This window comes from Myotis davidii, unplaced genomic scaffold (genome assembly GCF_000327345.1).
Source record: "Myotis davidii unplaced genomic scaffold, ASM32734v1 scaffold279, whole genome shotgun sequence".
Classification (NCBI taxonomy): domain Eukaryota; kingdom Metazoa; phylum Chordata; class Mammalia; order Chiroptera; family Vespertilionidae; genus Myotis; species Myotis davidii.
Window position 1 is genome coordinate 298700 of NW_006291009.1, and position 15033 is coordinate 313732.

The following is a 15033-nucleotide window of genomic DNA, read 5'->3' on the forward strand; positions in this document are numbered from 1 at the left end:
GTAAGACAAGGAGAAAAAGGTAAAACATATGCTGAGCAAAGCATAGCAGCTGAAGTGAAAAATAAGTTGGAAGCTCTACATGAGAATCAACAGGAAGAGTGGAGAGTTCACCGAGAGGGAGCAGCACTGAACTGAGTGAGCAGCGCTTGGGGCTCCTGTGCCAGGAGGGTAAGCAGGAGCCAAGACCAGTTGAGGGAGGGGACAGTGACGTCACAGCCCTCCCACTCTTCCAGACTTTCTGCACCTCTGGCCAGAGCTCCCTGCTTCCCAGCCCTGCAAGGAAAGCAGAGAAGGAAAGCAGGATATTAGGGGTTCTTTTCTCCCCTGCTGGCATCTCCCCAGCTCCGGGCTGTATTCAGGGAAAAGTGATCTGGGGCGGAGGGACTCCTGAGGCCCAGCAGCTCAGGCACTCACTGCGATGCTGGATGCCGTGGAGCTGCTTCAGCTGCGCTCATTAGACTGTCCTCTGCCACCAGAGACTGAGCCTCTGACAAGTGACATGCCGAGCCAAAGAAAGTAAAGACGGGAATGCAATGCGTGCTTCCTATCTCTGCCAAACGGCATTCTTGCTCCTGGCCTTGAGAAGTTCAGAAAGACTGTCACCTTGCAAAAATGTGACCAGCCAGCAGAACATTACCACTCATTTCCAGAGCCGCAGGCAGTTGTGACAGCCACAAAAGCCAGCAGGAGAGCCAGCAGAGCTAGACAGGGTGACCACACATTTAATGTTACTGTTACACATTTAAACCGTTTTATCTCCACTAGAGGGCCAGCACGGAGATGACATTTCAGTTAGATGATTCTGCTGCTGCTTTAAGATTTGATCTTAAACCTTGGGGAGGGCGGGCAGGGGAAGGAAGGGAGAGGTGAAAAGGCTGCACTCAAGACAATACTGCTACTCAAAGGCAGCTCACCTTGGTCTAAGGCTATCCCTCCTTCTACCTGAGAAGCCTCAGCTCAGAATGACACTGTTATTAAAATAAGTTAAAAAAAATAGAGACCATAGGACACCATCAACGGCCACCTGGGCTCAAAAATTCACTTATCTCTAACCCCTCCCCTCTTTTCTTATGTCCAAACAGTCACTCTGTTTTAATCAACTCTTTCTTCGTAGTGTCTCCCCCATCTGTCCCTTTATGATGCTCCCACAGCAGTTTTCAGTCTTATCACCTTATGCTGGCAATAACTCCAGAACCAGGGGCCCCATCTCTGGGTTTTCTCTCTGCCAAGCCACGGGCCACGAACACGGTTGTAAAGCTAATCTCACTGAAACACAGCTGGTCACATCACCAACGCGCTGAGAAATCTCCACTGATTACCACCCCCCGTTGCTCAGCGTATGTTTTGCTCCCGTCTGAAACTCCCTCTGCATGGATGCAGGTGCTGCCTGGTCACCAGGGCCCCCGGGGGCGAGACAGCAGGTGCACCTGGGTTGGAATCAAGGCAGTATCCTGGACAGGTTTACCTCTCCTTCATTCCGGTTCTTCACCTTTAAAAGAGCACAGGGACCTCTACCTTGTCCAGGAGGAGCACGGCTAGAAGGGCAGGCTCGCACCTGATAATACACGACCTGGGAAATCAAGTGATGTGGCCAGGACAGGTTAGCATGAGGTCAGCCACCAACTATAAAAGTTTTGATTTGGATCTAATTTTCCCACGTCTGGGCTTGGAGGCTGTCATGTGCTATAAACACTATCAGACATAAGTGACAGTTCATTCCCACATTCACTCATGTTTTCACCTTATAAATATTCCTCAAGCACTACTGTGTACTGGGTGGGAGAAAAAAAATGAAAGGGAGGACTGGGATGACAAGAGCTGCATAAAAAGCTGCAGCAATGTCTAGCACAGGGCAGCTGACAGGGGCCCTCCCAGGACAAAGCTTTGAAGCATTTAATTGCTAGTGCAGTTATGCAGTTTTTCTCTTTCCCCCTGTGATCACAAAGGAGGCCTCTAGACGGTGGGATAGAAAAATCAAAGCAGCCTGCAGCCAGAGCGATGCGTGGAGGTCAGCTCTTCTGGAAAGACACCAGATGCACGGCGGACACCGAATGAGTGAGCAATGAACTTCTGTTTTGTGAAGCCCAATGAGTGTTTAGGGTTGACACTACGGCATAAGCCAGTCCTATCCTGACGAATGCAACCACTTTCATTTTCTCAAATATCACTGTCTGGCAATTATTCATGTGGGGTAATAACTTGTGATAGTGCTCATATTTACTGCCCTTTTTTTATCTTAACTTTCTTAACTTCACCTGTAACCATGTCTTGCCCCTTCACTTAGGCTAGCACCTCTTGAAGACAGCAAGCCTTGGCTCATACCCTTGGGGCTTTCCTCTTCAACCTCACTCACCCACCCTCTGCCTCTCATTCCTCTCCCCTCCCCCAAATCAGCAGTGAACTTTGCACACGGCAACCGTTTAACTCATAATTGATGATTTGATATTTTCTCATTAGGAAATAACTTCCCAAATATAGTGACTAATATTCATCTCATGAACCAACACCCCTCTGCTGGCATGGACACTTAGGAATTGAGTGCAATAGCTACAATAAGATTTTGGGGGTTCATCTGTGGATGACACTGCAGTCATGGCCTCAGGATTCTATGTCAATCATGGGCAGTCATATGTTGGCTTAGCAATCATTTCATACTAATTTAAGTGGATCCTAATGTCTGTGGCCCTATTTAACGATAGAGGTCTGAGCTTCTAGGATTCTCATTCATTCCTTTGTTCAGATTACACTCATCCTCAGAAAGTTAGCCAAGAGTAACAGTTATGAATTTAAATGAGCTGTTTCCTTACCTGTAAAGGGAGAGTAAAAAGGTATCTTGTAAGGCTGCTGTGAGAATTATGCAAGTTAATATATGTAAGATACTTATAAAGTTACTAGTGGCCCGGTGCACGAAATTCGTGCACAGAGGGGAGGAGGTTCCCTCAGCCCAGCCTGCACCCTCTCCAATCGGGGACTACTTGGGGGATGTCCGACTGCCGGTTTAGGCCCGATCCCTAAATCAGCAGTGGGACACCCTCTCACAATCTGGGACTGCTGGCTCCTAACCACTCACCTGCGTGCCTACCTCATTGCCCCTGAAGCTTTTTTCAGCAGAAGGAGATGCTCTTGGCAGACAAAAATATATAATCCCTATATCTGGACTGATAACCAGCCATATGCACTATACTGCCAAACCGGTCATTAAAAAATGGAATTGTTTTCTTACATCTTACACCAAACAGTTGTTGCCCTTAAAACCCCTCCTCAGCCCCCACCTTAGGTTCTGCCTTTGTAGTTCACTTAGATTAGGTTCTGATTGGTCGGTTTCTATGTCAGTCAGCATCAAAAGCTCCACCTCCTAGGCAGCCATTGGCTCCTCACAGTTCACCCAGATTTGGTTCCAATTGGTCAGTTTCTATGCCAGTCAGAGTCTCCGGGCCTATCTCCAGGCCTGATCAGAGAGGTGGTGCTGATTAGCATCCCCGGTGGAGGTCTGGAGAGAAACAGAGGGGCGGCTGCTGGTGAAGCCCTGAGAGAAAGAGAGGCAATGGCTGATCAACAGCTGCCAGGGAGGCTGTGGATCAGACCATGCCTCTTTCTCCAGGCCTGATCCACAGCCCCACCGCAGTCTGCAGGCCTGACTTCTGGTGTTTGGTCGAGCCTTTGGTCAGTCATTACGGACCCTGGGTTTTTATGTATTAGGATTTTAAGTACAATTGCTCTTGAACAAAACAGATTTAAACTGCACAGGTCCACTTACACATGAAATTTGTCAATAAATACTGTAACTGTATTTTCTCTTCCTTATAATTTTCTTAATAACATTTTCTTTTCTCTAGATTACTTTATTGTACAAATATCGTATATAATACATATAACACACAAACTATGTGTTAATGGACTGGTAATGTTATTCATAAGGCTTCCAATCAACAATAGACTATCAGTAATTAAATTTTCGAGGAGTCGAAAGTTAGATGCAGCCATGGCCAATGTGGCTCAGTTGGTTGAGTGGCATCCCATGCACCAAAAGTTTGCTGGTTCAATTCCTGGTCAGGGCACATGCCTGGTTTGAAGCCTTGATCCCTGAGGCTGGGGTAAGGGAGGTAGTGGGGGCACATGCAGGAGGCAGCAGATTGATGGTCACATCGGTGTTCTTTTCTCTTTCAAATAAATAAAAACATATATTTTTAAAAATTTATGTGCAAATTTTTGACAGCATGGGGAGTTGGCACCCCTATCCCTGCATTGTTCAGGGGTCAATTGTTCTAAGATACAGCAGTACCTGGCATATTGTAAGTACTTAGAATGCTAATACTAACTGAGCCTACTACATGGCAGATATTAGAGAAAAAAGGATGAATAAAAGGCTGCCCAGTTTTCAAGGAATTTAAAATCCTATAAGGATTATATTTGAACAAAGAAATGAAGTGTTACAGAGCCACTGCCCCAGACAGAGAGAATACACAAAGTAACACACATAGCAGATGCAAACATGCATGAACACACAGATGCATGCACACACACACAGACGCATGCACACACAGATGCGCCCGCGTGCACACGCACACACATGCACAACAACTGGCAGCTGGTGAGTTACAACCAAAAAGTTGATCCTTCCCTTTGGAAGAAGGGAAGCCAAGAAAGACTCCATAGAGAACCTGACGGCTGACCTGAGTCTTACAATATGAATAGGCACTTGCCAGCCAAGACAGTGCCAGGATGACCAGGCAATCAAGAAGTGTGAAAAGAGGCATAAGACAATACGATTCATTTATTCATTCAACAAATGTTTATCAAATGCCTCCTATGCTTGGCATAGTTTTAAGTACCAGGATACAGCAGTAAATGATATTGACAAGGCTTTTGCTTTCACTGAGTTAAAATTTTAATAGAGGAGACTAACAATAAGCCAGTAAACAAATATATAAAGCAAAGGACTATGAAGAAAGCACAGTGGGTAAGATGGCTAGAGTGAGACTGGGGGGTAGTATGCCCGACTAGAGTGTAGAGAGTGAAAGATGTGAGCAGCGCTACCCCCAGTTTCCATGCAGAGGACTTTCCCTAAACTCTCCTAGCCTTTTATTCCATCCTCTTTTCCCCCCCAAGGATGTAGCGTGCGCTACCTGGCTGGGGGTTAAAGCCAGCGTGTGGTCCATGCCTGCCCTTTGGTAATGTTAACTTCGCTAGACACAGCTACCCTGCCACTAGGTACAGTAAGAATGTTGAGTTCAGGGGTGATGGAGGGGGTAGATTTTGGTGTCCTTCTCCTTCCTCTTCACACAGAGAGTGACTCACATGAGGACTTGAACTTCCCTGCAGGTGGGCTGTTCCTAGGCCCAGACTGGGGAATAGAGCGGTGGAAGCCCACTTTTGGTTCTCAACCCCAGATATAATTTCTAATTCAATTAACTGTTATCAGTCAAAAAGCTGCATCTTGGCCTCCACCTTCCTTATTACACTTGTCTTACTTCTCAGTTGGCTTAGAACTTGGGAAGGGAGGAGACCTCTTAATATAAAAGTTGTTATACAGTAAAAGCCTTCCCTTTCCCAACAGACACCTCAAAACTAAATTAGGAAGCACCATCCTAATCTATCAAACCTATCACCTTAATAAAAAATCCTTCAAATCTCCTACTTCATAGCTCCAAGGACACTGCAAGGTGTGTGACTGAAAAGTCTGGCCCAAATCGTGTAATACGGCACCTTCGATGGAGTAGTGAATATGGGGGTGGGGTGGGAAAAACAATGATTTCAGCGCCAGTGTAAAGCTCTAGGCTACACAGTTCATGGCTGGTAGCCACAAAGAGGAAGATGAGGAAATGTGAAGTCTTTAGATATTCTTACTTTGTGATTTCATATCTACATGTTTTTTAAAACCACACGAGAAAAAAGAATGTTCTTATCTTTTCTCTGAAGAATGTAAAAGCATTTTCAATGTATTTACATACTTTCTTCACAACCTCCTTGTGAGACAAGATGGGACTATATCATTGTCATGAAGACATATGGATGGCATGGTTACTATCTACAGCAGGGGTGGGGAGTGTCCGGCCTGCGGGCCACATATGGCCTCAGCAATCATTCGGCCCAGTCCTGCCAAGGCATTAGAGGTGAGTTAATTAAAGGTTTGAGCAAAATTAGCAGGCTAGACTGCTTTTTAAGTTGATAATTCTATATGGCCGGCGAATTATGTTATAAATATTCAAATGGCCCTTGGCAGGAAAAAAAGCCCCCCACCCCTGATCTGTGGGGCTCAGTTCTGAGCAGTAGAGAATTTATTTTAAGATGAAGAATAAGATAGATAGTTCCTCACCTTGAAGGCCTTACCCTCTACCTAGAAAGATTGCCCAGGCTCCCAAAGCATTATGCATCAAAAAGGAAATCTAAAATAAGTGTCAAATAGATGGCAAAGATTTTAAAAATCCTTCAGGAGTTCAGGAGGGAAAGGCATCTATTGAAATCAAGAGTGATTACAATAGTTTCATGTGAGAAAAATGTTCAAACCCCAACTACACACACTGTAGCAACTGCAATTAGAAAGTGCACCTCAGGCCAAAGATCCAGAAGGTATCAGAACAATACAGTGTGTGCTGTATTTCTCTGTGCAGCCCTGTGGTGCCGGTACTGCCTTGGGCCAGATCAGTGGCCCTGCATCTGGGTAGCACATTTAATGGGTACTCTGCTTCCCTGGATTTCACTCTGCTCTGGATCACTGCCCACATTCAGCCAGGAGCAGCGACCCACTGGGCAGGAGATGCTGAACCCCCTGTGCCCTGCGCACAGAGCTGCTCTGCCAGAGGGATGATGCAAAGCAGACTCTCCACCTACTTTCGTTCGCTAAGGCAGGGAGGTTCTGCCAGCTCCACTGGCCCCTCAGGGGCCTGCAGAATTTTACTACGGACATTGCCTTCTCCCGTATCAAGTCCTGACTCAGGTCGGGAAAGGGGGCAAGGGTTAATAGCAGGGACAGAGAGTAACAATTACCAAGTCTACTTGCTCTGCAGGAGGAAAGGCAGGCCAGGACTGGGGGAAGTCAAAGGGGGCGTCGGGGCTGTGGTCGTCCTGCCCAGGGTACATTGGCTGCCCCTGTCATTGTATTGTTTCTGGCTGCACAGACATGTTGCTATGGAACCAATACATGTCACTGCTACTTGGCCTCCAGCAAACAAAACCTCAGCACTGGCAAGAGCATTTCCCTAGATTTCCCTTAAAGGGATACCACTAACAGTGAGTGCAGTCCACGCCTGGGAACAACAGTGGTATTGTTCCAGGTCCTGCCCTGCTGCATACCGTGAAAGGGAGCCCGGCAACTCCTGTTTTACAAGGTCTACATGCATGTGGCATGTGGATATACACGGTCCAAACCCAAGGTGTGGGGGCCAGCCTCGGGGCTGCTTTTAAACGAAGAAACTCATGACCTTGGTTTATATTTAGTCTCCCCCGCATCCCCTCACCCCATACACACACACAACTGGTAGAAGCAAAGAACTTGGGTAATAATTTGATAACAGCCACAAGTGGTCTAATTCTATCCCTTTCCCACTGCTTACCTGAGACCCTCTGCTCCCAGTTTATTCCTCACAGAAAGCTTGGGACCAGGAGGCATGGACTCCGCATGTGCCCACTTTCCTAAGGTCCTTAATTGTCCTCTATTTTAGTCTTATCAACCTCTGGATGCCATAGAGACCCTTAGCTTCCCCAAAGAGCAGCAGATCTCCACATCCCACGTCCCACTGTGCTGTGCTCTAGGGATGCACCGTTTGGCTTTTCTTGGATATGAGGAGGAAATGGGAGCCCTTAAGTTCACACTTCTAATGAATGCACATTCATGCGTATCAAGCATCTGGGACAGGAAAGGTCAATAGTAGAGGCATAGGCAGAGGCTCCCTCAGTGAATCTGCAACCCCCATTCTCACTCCCACCAGGACATTGACAGGAAGCAGACTCTCTGGGTACTCTGATAAGAAGACACTTCAAGTTCCTTAAAAATGACTGTGGTTAGGGCAGAAGAGAAGTCCCCATTTATTAAGGTAAAATGATTAAGGTGACAAGTGGAATAAAATAATGGACACAAGCTCTCTGTGCTACACTTAAACCAATCCCTAGGTGAGATGAAATGTTTGGGAAATACGTGCTCTAGCTCTGTAACTTAAGTGACCACAGACTAGAGCCAGATGCGGCCTAGGCATCCACGAAAATACCACAGGCAAGTCCCCCTTGTGGGCCTCCAGCGAGGAACTGTTTTCTCACCCTTCTCTCCATCATGCCCCACAACTGAATTCTCATGTTAGAAACCATATAGCTTTTATTTATTATTTTTTAATGAAGAAAGGTGACTCTGAAAGTCTCTCAGACCGCAGGCCAAGTTTACATTGTGCTATATGAAACCTGCTAAGCATTACTCTGCAGGTGCAGATGCCCGGACGGGGGCGTGCAGGTCTGCAGCTGGCCGGCACACACCTGCACCGCAGCTCTGGACTGCAGCACAGATTTAGCCCGCGTCCGCACCGGAAGTGCTATTGCAAATGCACTTTAGGAAAGGCGCAAAGGAAAACATGCCCTCTTGGCTGAGGTCCATCACAGAAGTGCCCCGGGTTTGCCCTGTCCACCCACCTCTCTTGGTAGCAGCCAACAGTGACTTCTAGGAAGTTAAACAGCTAAACAGCATCGCTCCTGACACTTGCCTTAGAGCAGTGGTTCTCAACCTTCCTAATGCCGCGACCCTTTAATACAGTTCCTCATGTTGTGGTGACCCCAACCATAAAATTATTTTCGTTGCTACTTCATAACTGTAAGTTTGCTACTGTTAGGAATCGTAATGTAAATATCTGATATGCAGGATGTATTTTCATTGTTACAAATTGAACGTACTTAAAGCATAGTGATTAATCACAAAAACAATATGTAATTATATATGTGTTTTCCGATGGTCTCAGGTGACCCCTGTGAAAGGGTCGTTCGAACCCCAAAGGGGTCGCGACCCACAGGTTGAGAAACCACTGCCTTAGAGGGATGTTATCACTAGTTTATCGGCATTACTTCAGGTCCAACAAGCTATAATCTGTGTCCACAGAAGGAATTGGGATTTTTAAAACAGTTCTGGGGGGGGGGGGGGGGGGGGGGGCGGAGATAGGGAGACCTCACAGAGGGGAGTCAAATGCCTCAGCAGCCGTCTGTACGCACATGAGCTCTAAGGTCCCATCCAGTGCTCTCTCTTTCAGGGCGTTCATGAAACAGGGCATCATGTGAACAAAACAGATAGTTTCTCCTTGCCCAGGGCCCATTTCTGTGATCAGTCACTGAAACAAGGAAACTTCCTCTGCTGTCTGCTCTGCAGCTGAAGGAGGCTAAAGCAACAATGGTAGCAACTCCTAAAAGGCAACCCACGTGGACAGCGAAAAAAAAGGCAGAAAAATACAAGAGGGAATCCTCCCTCTGGAGGGAGGAGGACATGGGATGAGTAGAAAGAACATTTGATTCCAAGCGGGGGAAACTTCTAGAGAATGTGTGCAGGCACTTTTTCTTAGAACTCTGGGTAACAGTCTGATGTGGGTGTACATATATAAAAGAGTCATAGACTCACTCACCGTAAGAAAACAGCAGATTGGATCCTCTGCCCCAGAAAATGAACTAATTTCTTTGGAAAACTGGAAGAGAAAAAGATTTAAACAACGTTAAGTCCATTCTGTAACTCAGCACAGGTGTGCAGGCATAGAGAGTGTGAGAAATCCCAGCTCTGGCATGTGGGCACTTAGTAGGTGCGCAGTAAATCTGAAAAACAGTGGATGCATAATGGTGTGGCTGACTACTTGAATTTTTTAAAAAGAGCTTTGAACAATTAATATGCAGAAAGCAATCATGTGTGTGATTCTGTGATCATGAGAAAGATGAACCTCATGATGAAGGATCATATACTGTGGTGCTTGAAAAATGAAGTTTTGAGTGGATATTTTTAAATGTCATGTCTGCACCCACACCACGCAGTTGATTGACAACTTCTCAATAAGTAAGCAGAGTACCCCATGCCTGCACTTTGCCCTTTCCCAAATGGCAGACCCGCAACTCCACACATCCCCCCACTGAAGTCAGTGACTCTACAGGGACCCATAATTGGGCTCAGATGGGAATGTGGACTTGGCAGAGGGCGCTGGGGGCTACATATCAGGCCAACTGTGTAATCCCGCGAGGAAGCCACGGTGTCTGAGATAAAGTGTGGGAAAGAGCCGAGATGAAGTGCATGTTGGAAGAGGAAGCCTGAAAGACAAAGGGAGATAAGGGAGTGACAGCAGCAGACTGTGTAATCTACATCACATAAGGGACTAAACTCAAGATCCAAGTTTTAAAACATTTCCAGAGACTGTTTTAAAGATGCCTTTGCAGGTTTAGGAGGGGACGTGAGGCAAAGCTAGTCTGGTTCCTGAGACTGGCCGGTTTCCACAGGATCCCAGAGCACTTGGGATTGAGAGCTATATGAAGGCCACTGCTTTTCCTCCCTTTCCCTAAAAGGAAGAGAGAGGCCTGGTCACTAGGGCGGGATGGAGAGTCTCCTCCTCCTCCTCCTCAGCACGCTCACGGGCAGCAGATCCTGACTCAGTGTTCCTCAGAACCTGAAAGGTGTTCCTCAGAGTCCCAGAGAGAAGTCACCAGCCATAATGTCAGACTGCGCTGGGAGAGGTGGGGCTACTGAGATGATGAGATTCAGCCTCGTGAGAAGTTTATACTCTAACTGAAAACACAATATGGAAGCAAGAGGAGCAGAGAAAGCTGGTACCTGCTGGTAAAATCTCTGAGCACCTTCTTTTTAAAGCCACAGTTTATAATCCACTCACACACAGTAACCTTTTCATTCTAACGACAGACGAGATGTCTACAGTAAGAACCATAAAGACCACAAGACTGATTTCAGAGTCAGACCTGACTCCGAATCGCAGTTCAGTCACATAACAGCTGTGAGATTCTAGTTCCGTAAACGCTCGGCCCCCTTCCCTCATTTGCATAATGGTAATACTAATACCCACTTCATATAATGTTTCAAGTTTCTAGTGCAGTGCTTGGCATGTAGAAGAGACTTAAAAAGAAAAAGCTTTTAATGCCAGGTGGCACAGCACGTCTACATATCTGAAATACTAGAGAAGGAAGACACAGGAGAGATTTTTATAACTCATAATGTACTAAAATGTCGGTCCTTGTATTCTCTCCCCCACCCCCCATTAGTTAAGACAAGTGAGAACAAAGTAAAACTGTTTACTGTGAACAATTACATCATACAGATAAGGGGAGAAACACCCAAATAATAGAAATCAGCAAAAGCCTCACTAATGATTACTATGACCATTTTGATTTATATGGTTCCAGGCTCTCTCCAATGCTCAAGCATACACAGTATATTAGACATATACTTAAATAAGTAAAATTTTATACATATGTACAATTCATTCATAATATACTATGATAGTATTTGTATTGTTTTACAATGTGAAAACATTTTATTTGGTATAGTATAAACATTTTACCAGGTATAGTATAAATCTCTTAATTTTAATACACCCATCTCCATCGTAATTTTTTAAGGACTTACAAGAGCATTACACTAAAAGAAGTAACCTCTAAATGTGTATTTGTTGAATTTACAGAATCTACCAGTGTCCCACATTTATGAGAAACTACTATACATGAGGTAGTGTGTGGTTCTTTTTTTCCCATATTTTCATCAAGATCATGAAAGGCAGATTGTATGAATGTAAGAGTTAACAACAAAGATTGTTTTGGTTTATAAATGGGAGTAGCTTAGAAGAATACTAACTAGCACAGGGAATAACATCACAAATAACAAGATCCAGTGACTTTCTAATATGTTGCAAGGGGACAAAATCCGAACGAGGAGGGCTAACAATGAATAGCGATGTCTATTTCAAGTAGGAAATCCCAAGAATGAAGTGAAGTAAGTGTCCCTGTTTCATTCTGATCATGACACAGAGAAAGTTACTGAAAACTATACATTCTTGAGTGGTCCTAAAAATCATAATCACATTATATGAACTTCAAAACCAAAAAACCAAGACAAACAAAACCCAAAAAACGAGAATTTACCATATTTAGAAGATACTAGGATTTGAAATGTTTCTGTAATTTCAGTATTTCTCATCCAATTTCCTTCGCAGAGAATGGCTGGTGTGGTGAACATATGTGATACAGTTTGCTTAAACTGCATGACACATCTTGTCCTCGATTGAGAAAACTGTGCTCTATCTACAAATGTGACCGGGAGGCTGGGGGAGTGAATGTATCCTCACAATCAGCGAAGAGTGCGAGCTAATTCCTCCTCCAGTTATGACTGTAACTAACCCTTTGTAAGTACTGCCAACACTGCTCCTTCAAGCAGGCAGGCAGGCAGGAGGTGGGGGGTGGGCAGGATGCAGGAGAGAAAGACAGACCGGACATACTGTGGCAGTAGAGAAATGCCAAACCAGACACCAGCCGGGAAATCCTGGAGAGGGCAAAAGTGGAGAAACAGCCCTAGCCAGTGTGGCTCAGTTGGTTGGACATCATCCATCCAGTGCACTCCATGTTATGCTGTCACATCAATGATTCTCTCCCTCTCCCTTCCTCTGTCTCTAGAAATCAATAAAGTATTCTTAAAAAAAACAAAACAACAGAAACAAAGTAGAGAAATATAGAGTTTGATTTCTGAAACCAGAATCTACAATGAATGAAGAGGTGAGATACCTATTTGCATGCTACCTCCCAAAACAAAAGTTCCCTAAAAGTTCATCCCCTGTCCGGTTTATGCAGTTTTAAGGGGAGGTGATAATTTTCGGTGAGGTTCATACTCTTAGACTTCTGTTCTACTTGACCACGTGAAATAGAATCAATATTGGTAGATAAGAACACAGACCTTAAATTTTAGCATTAGATGGAATCACAGAAAGCATTTCTTGGACAATCCATACTAGTGCCTTCACTTCACATGGCATATGGACTGAGCTACTCTTAATGGATCTTTTTGATTGTACAATTCAGGAGTCAGTAAAATGTCCCTCGATCTCACAACGCATTTTTAATAGGGACAGAGTTTTTGCTTTGCCTAACTCTCTCTTGGGTTGACTGCTTTCTCCGCTGTGCTATGTGCTATATAACATCTCTGTTATACAGTCAAAGCAAAACGATGCTCATTCTTCAATTTGCTTTCAGAGGAACCTTCATACCCTTTGATGGTATACATGGGATGGCCCAGAACACATTCTGCAAAGCAGACCTAGCTATTGAAACTGGGGTTTTGATCCTAACATCCTCACCAATTGTGCATCTCTGGTAAATATGACCTGGCCAGGAAAACTGTGCTGATGCCATATATTCCACACTTACAGTATAGTTTTGAACTACAGACTTGGGAAAATTTTGTCTTGCCATTGTATAGTGTCATCCTGAGTAAGCACAGAATTCCTTAATATTAATGACTACCATTTACTGAGTGGTTATTTTGTGCCAAGTTTTTATCTATTATCTGTAAGCCTCACAAAATCTCTGTAAAATAGGTTGCATTAGCCCCACTGTACAGATGACGAAAGCAAGGCTCAAGACAAGTAACCTAACCAAAGTCACATACCCAACAAGATAAAGCAAGAATTCAAAGCCAGGTTTATCGGGGTTTCATGGCCAGGAAGAAAGAAGCATCATGGTCACATGTGATTTTTATATGAAGGCCACAATCTACAGGATTCTGTCAAACACAAAAAATAAACACTTGCTTTTTCTCAATAATCAGATATTACTTTTTCAGGCTATTTTTCTCATAGCAAGAAAGGATGCTAGAAACAAAGTTATCTATGAAATTTGGTAGTAAGTTGTGCTTTAGCTGTCTAGACAGGCATTCTTCAGGCAGAAGGGCAGGACCAAAGTGCTGACAGTTGCAGCAACACAAAATGTAGCCTTGGCAAGTCAGTCTAACAATTACTTTGCATCATTCTGATTATGAGCCACAAGCATGCAATCAACAGCATAGAGACGATCTTAAATGATCTCCATCAGCATTTCACTTTAGTTATCAATGCTTGGCAGATGGAACACATTCTCATCTGACCTAAACGCAATGTTAATGACCCAAACACAAAGAACGTGCAGAAATAAGAGCAGCACAGAGAATGGCCTTGCTGGGGGCCACTGGACGCACTGTATTTCATCAACTTTTCCATTTATTACCTCAGCGCAAATAAATAATATCCATGTGTTTCTCATCTGATAAATTCATCCGTAGTCTAACTCAATGGAAAGATTAAGTAAGTTTACAGTTCCCCAGACTTAATACTGCATGCTGTGCAATTCTCTACAAGGAACAATTTTCATGTTTCATTACACATTTTTGTGGGTTGCATCTCCCCCACTAAATTGTGGCCCAGCTCCAACAGCATGAAAATTTTATCATTTACCTCTCTATTCCCAACACCTAGCCTAGTGTTTGGTGTATATAGTAGACATGCAAAATATGCAGAAATGAATGAACATGCTATCCAATGGAATATGCATGCTATCCAATGATAACAAAGAGCATCCTATCTAATAAAAGAGAAACATGGTAATTAGCATACGACCGCTACCCTTTCCATTGGCTAATCAGGGCAATATGCAAATTAACTGCCAGCCAAGATGGCAGCCAGCAGCCAGGCAGCTTAATGTGAACATGAGGCTTGCTTGCTTCAGTGATGGAGGACTCCAACATTCCCCGCCTGCCACTGCCGGCCTCTGAGCTGCAGTTTGAAACATAGTTACAAATATAGAAGCTAAACAAAACCCCAGAAACCTGCTTTCAGCAAGCCGGGATCTCAGAGCAGGAGTTATACATTGTTTCGCTTATAGAACCAAAACAAACCAGATACCTTCTTTCAGCAGCAGAGGCCTCAGAGCTGGAGCCAGGCTAAAGCTGGCCCAGAATAAAAAGAAAAAAGAAAAAAAGAAGCAGTTGGGAGCTTCCGTCACCCGCCAGCCTGAAAACAGCCCTCAGCCCCTCACCAAGCCTGGCCAGGCACCCCAGCC

General features: G+C 44.7%; 1 protein-coding gene across 1 annotated transcript in view; it reads right to left on the reverse strand.

Annotated features, from left to right (window-relative positions):
* The window catches only part of ATXN1 (ataxin 1), a 403348-nt gene that overhangs the window by 182650 nt on the left and 205665 nt on the right, over window positions 1–15033 (reverse strand). Inside the window, exon 5 of the mRNA XM_006764076.2 lies at window positions 9591–9650. The gene's annotated coding sequence lies outside the window, so the exon portion shown is untranslated. The remainder of the gene's footprint in view (window positions 1–9590; window positions 9651–15033) is intronic.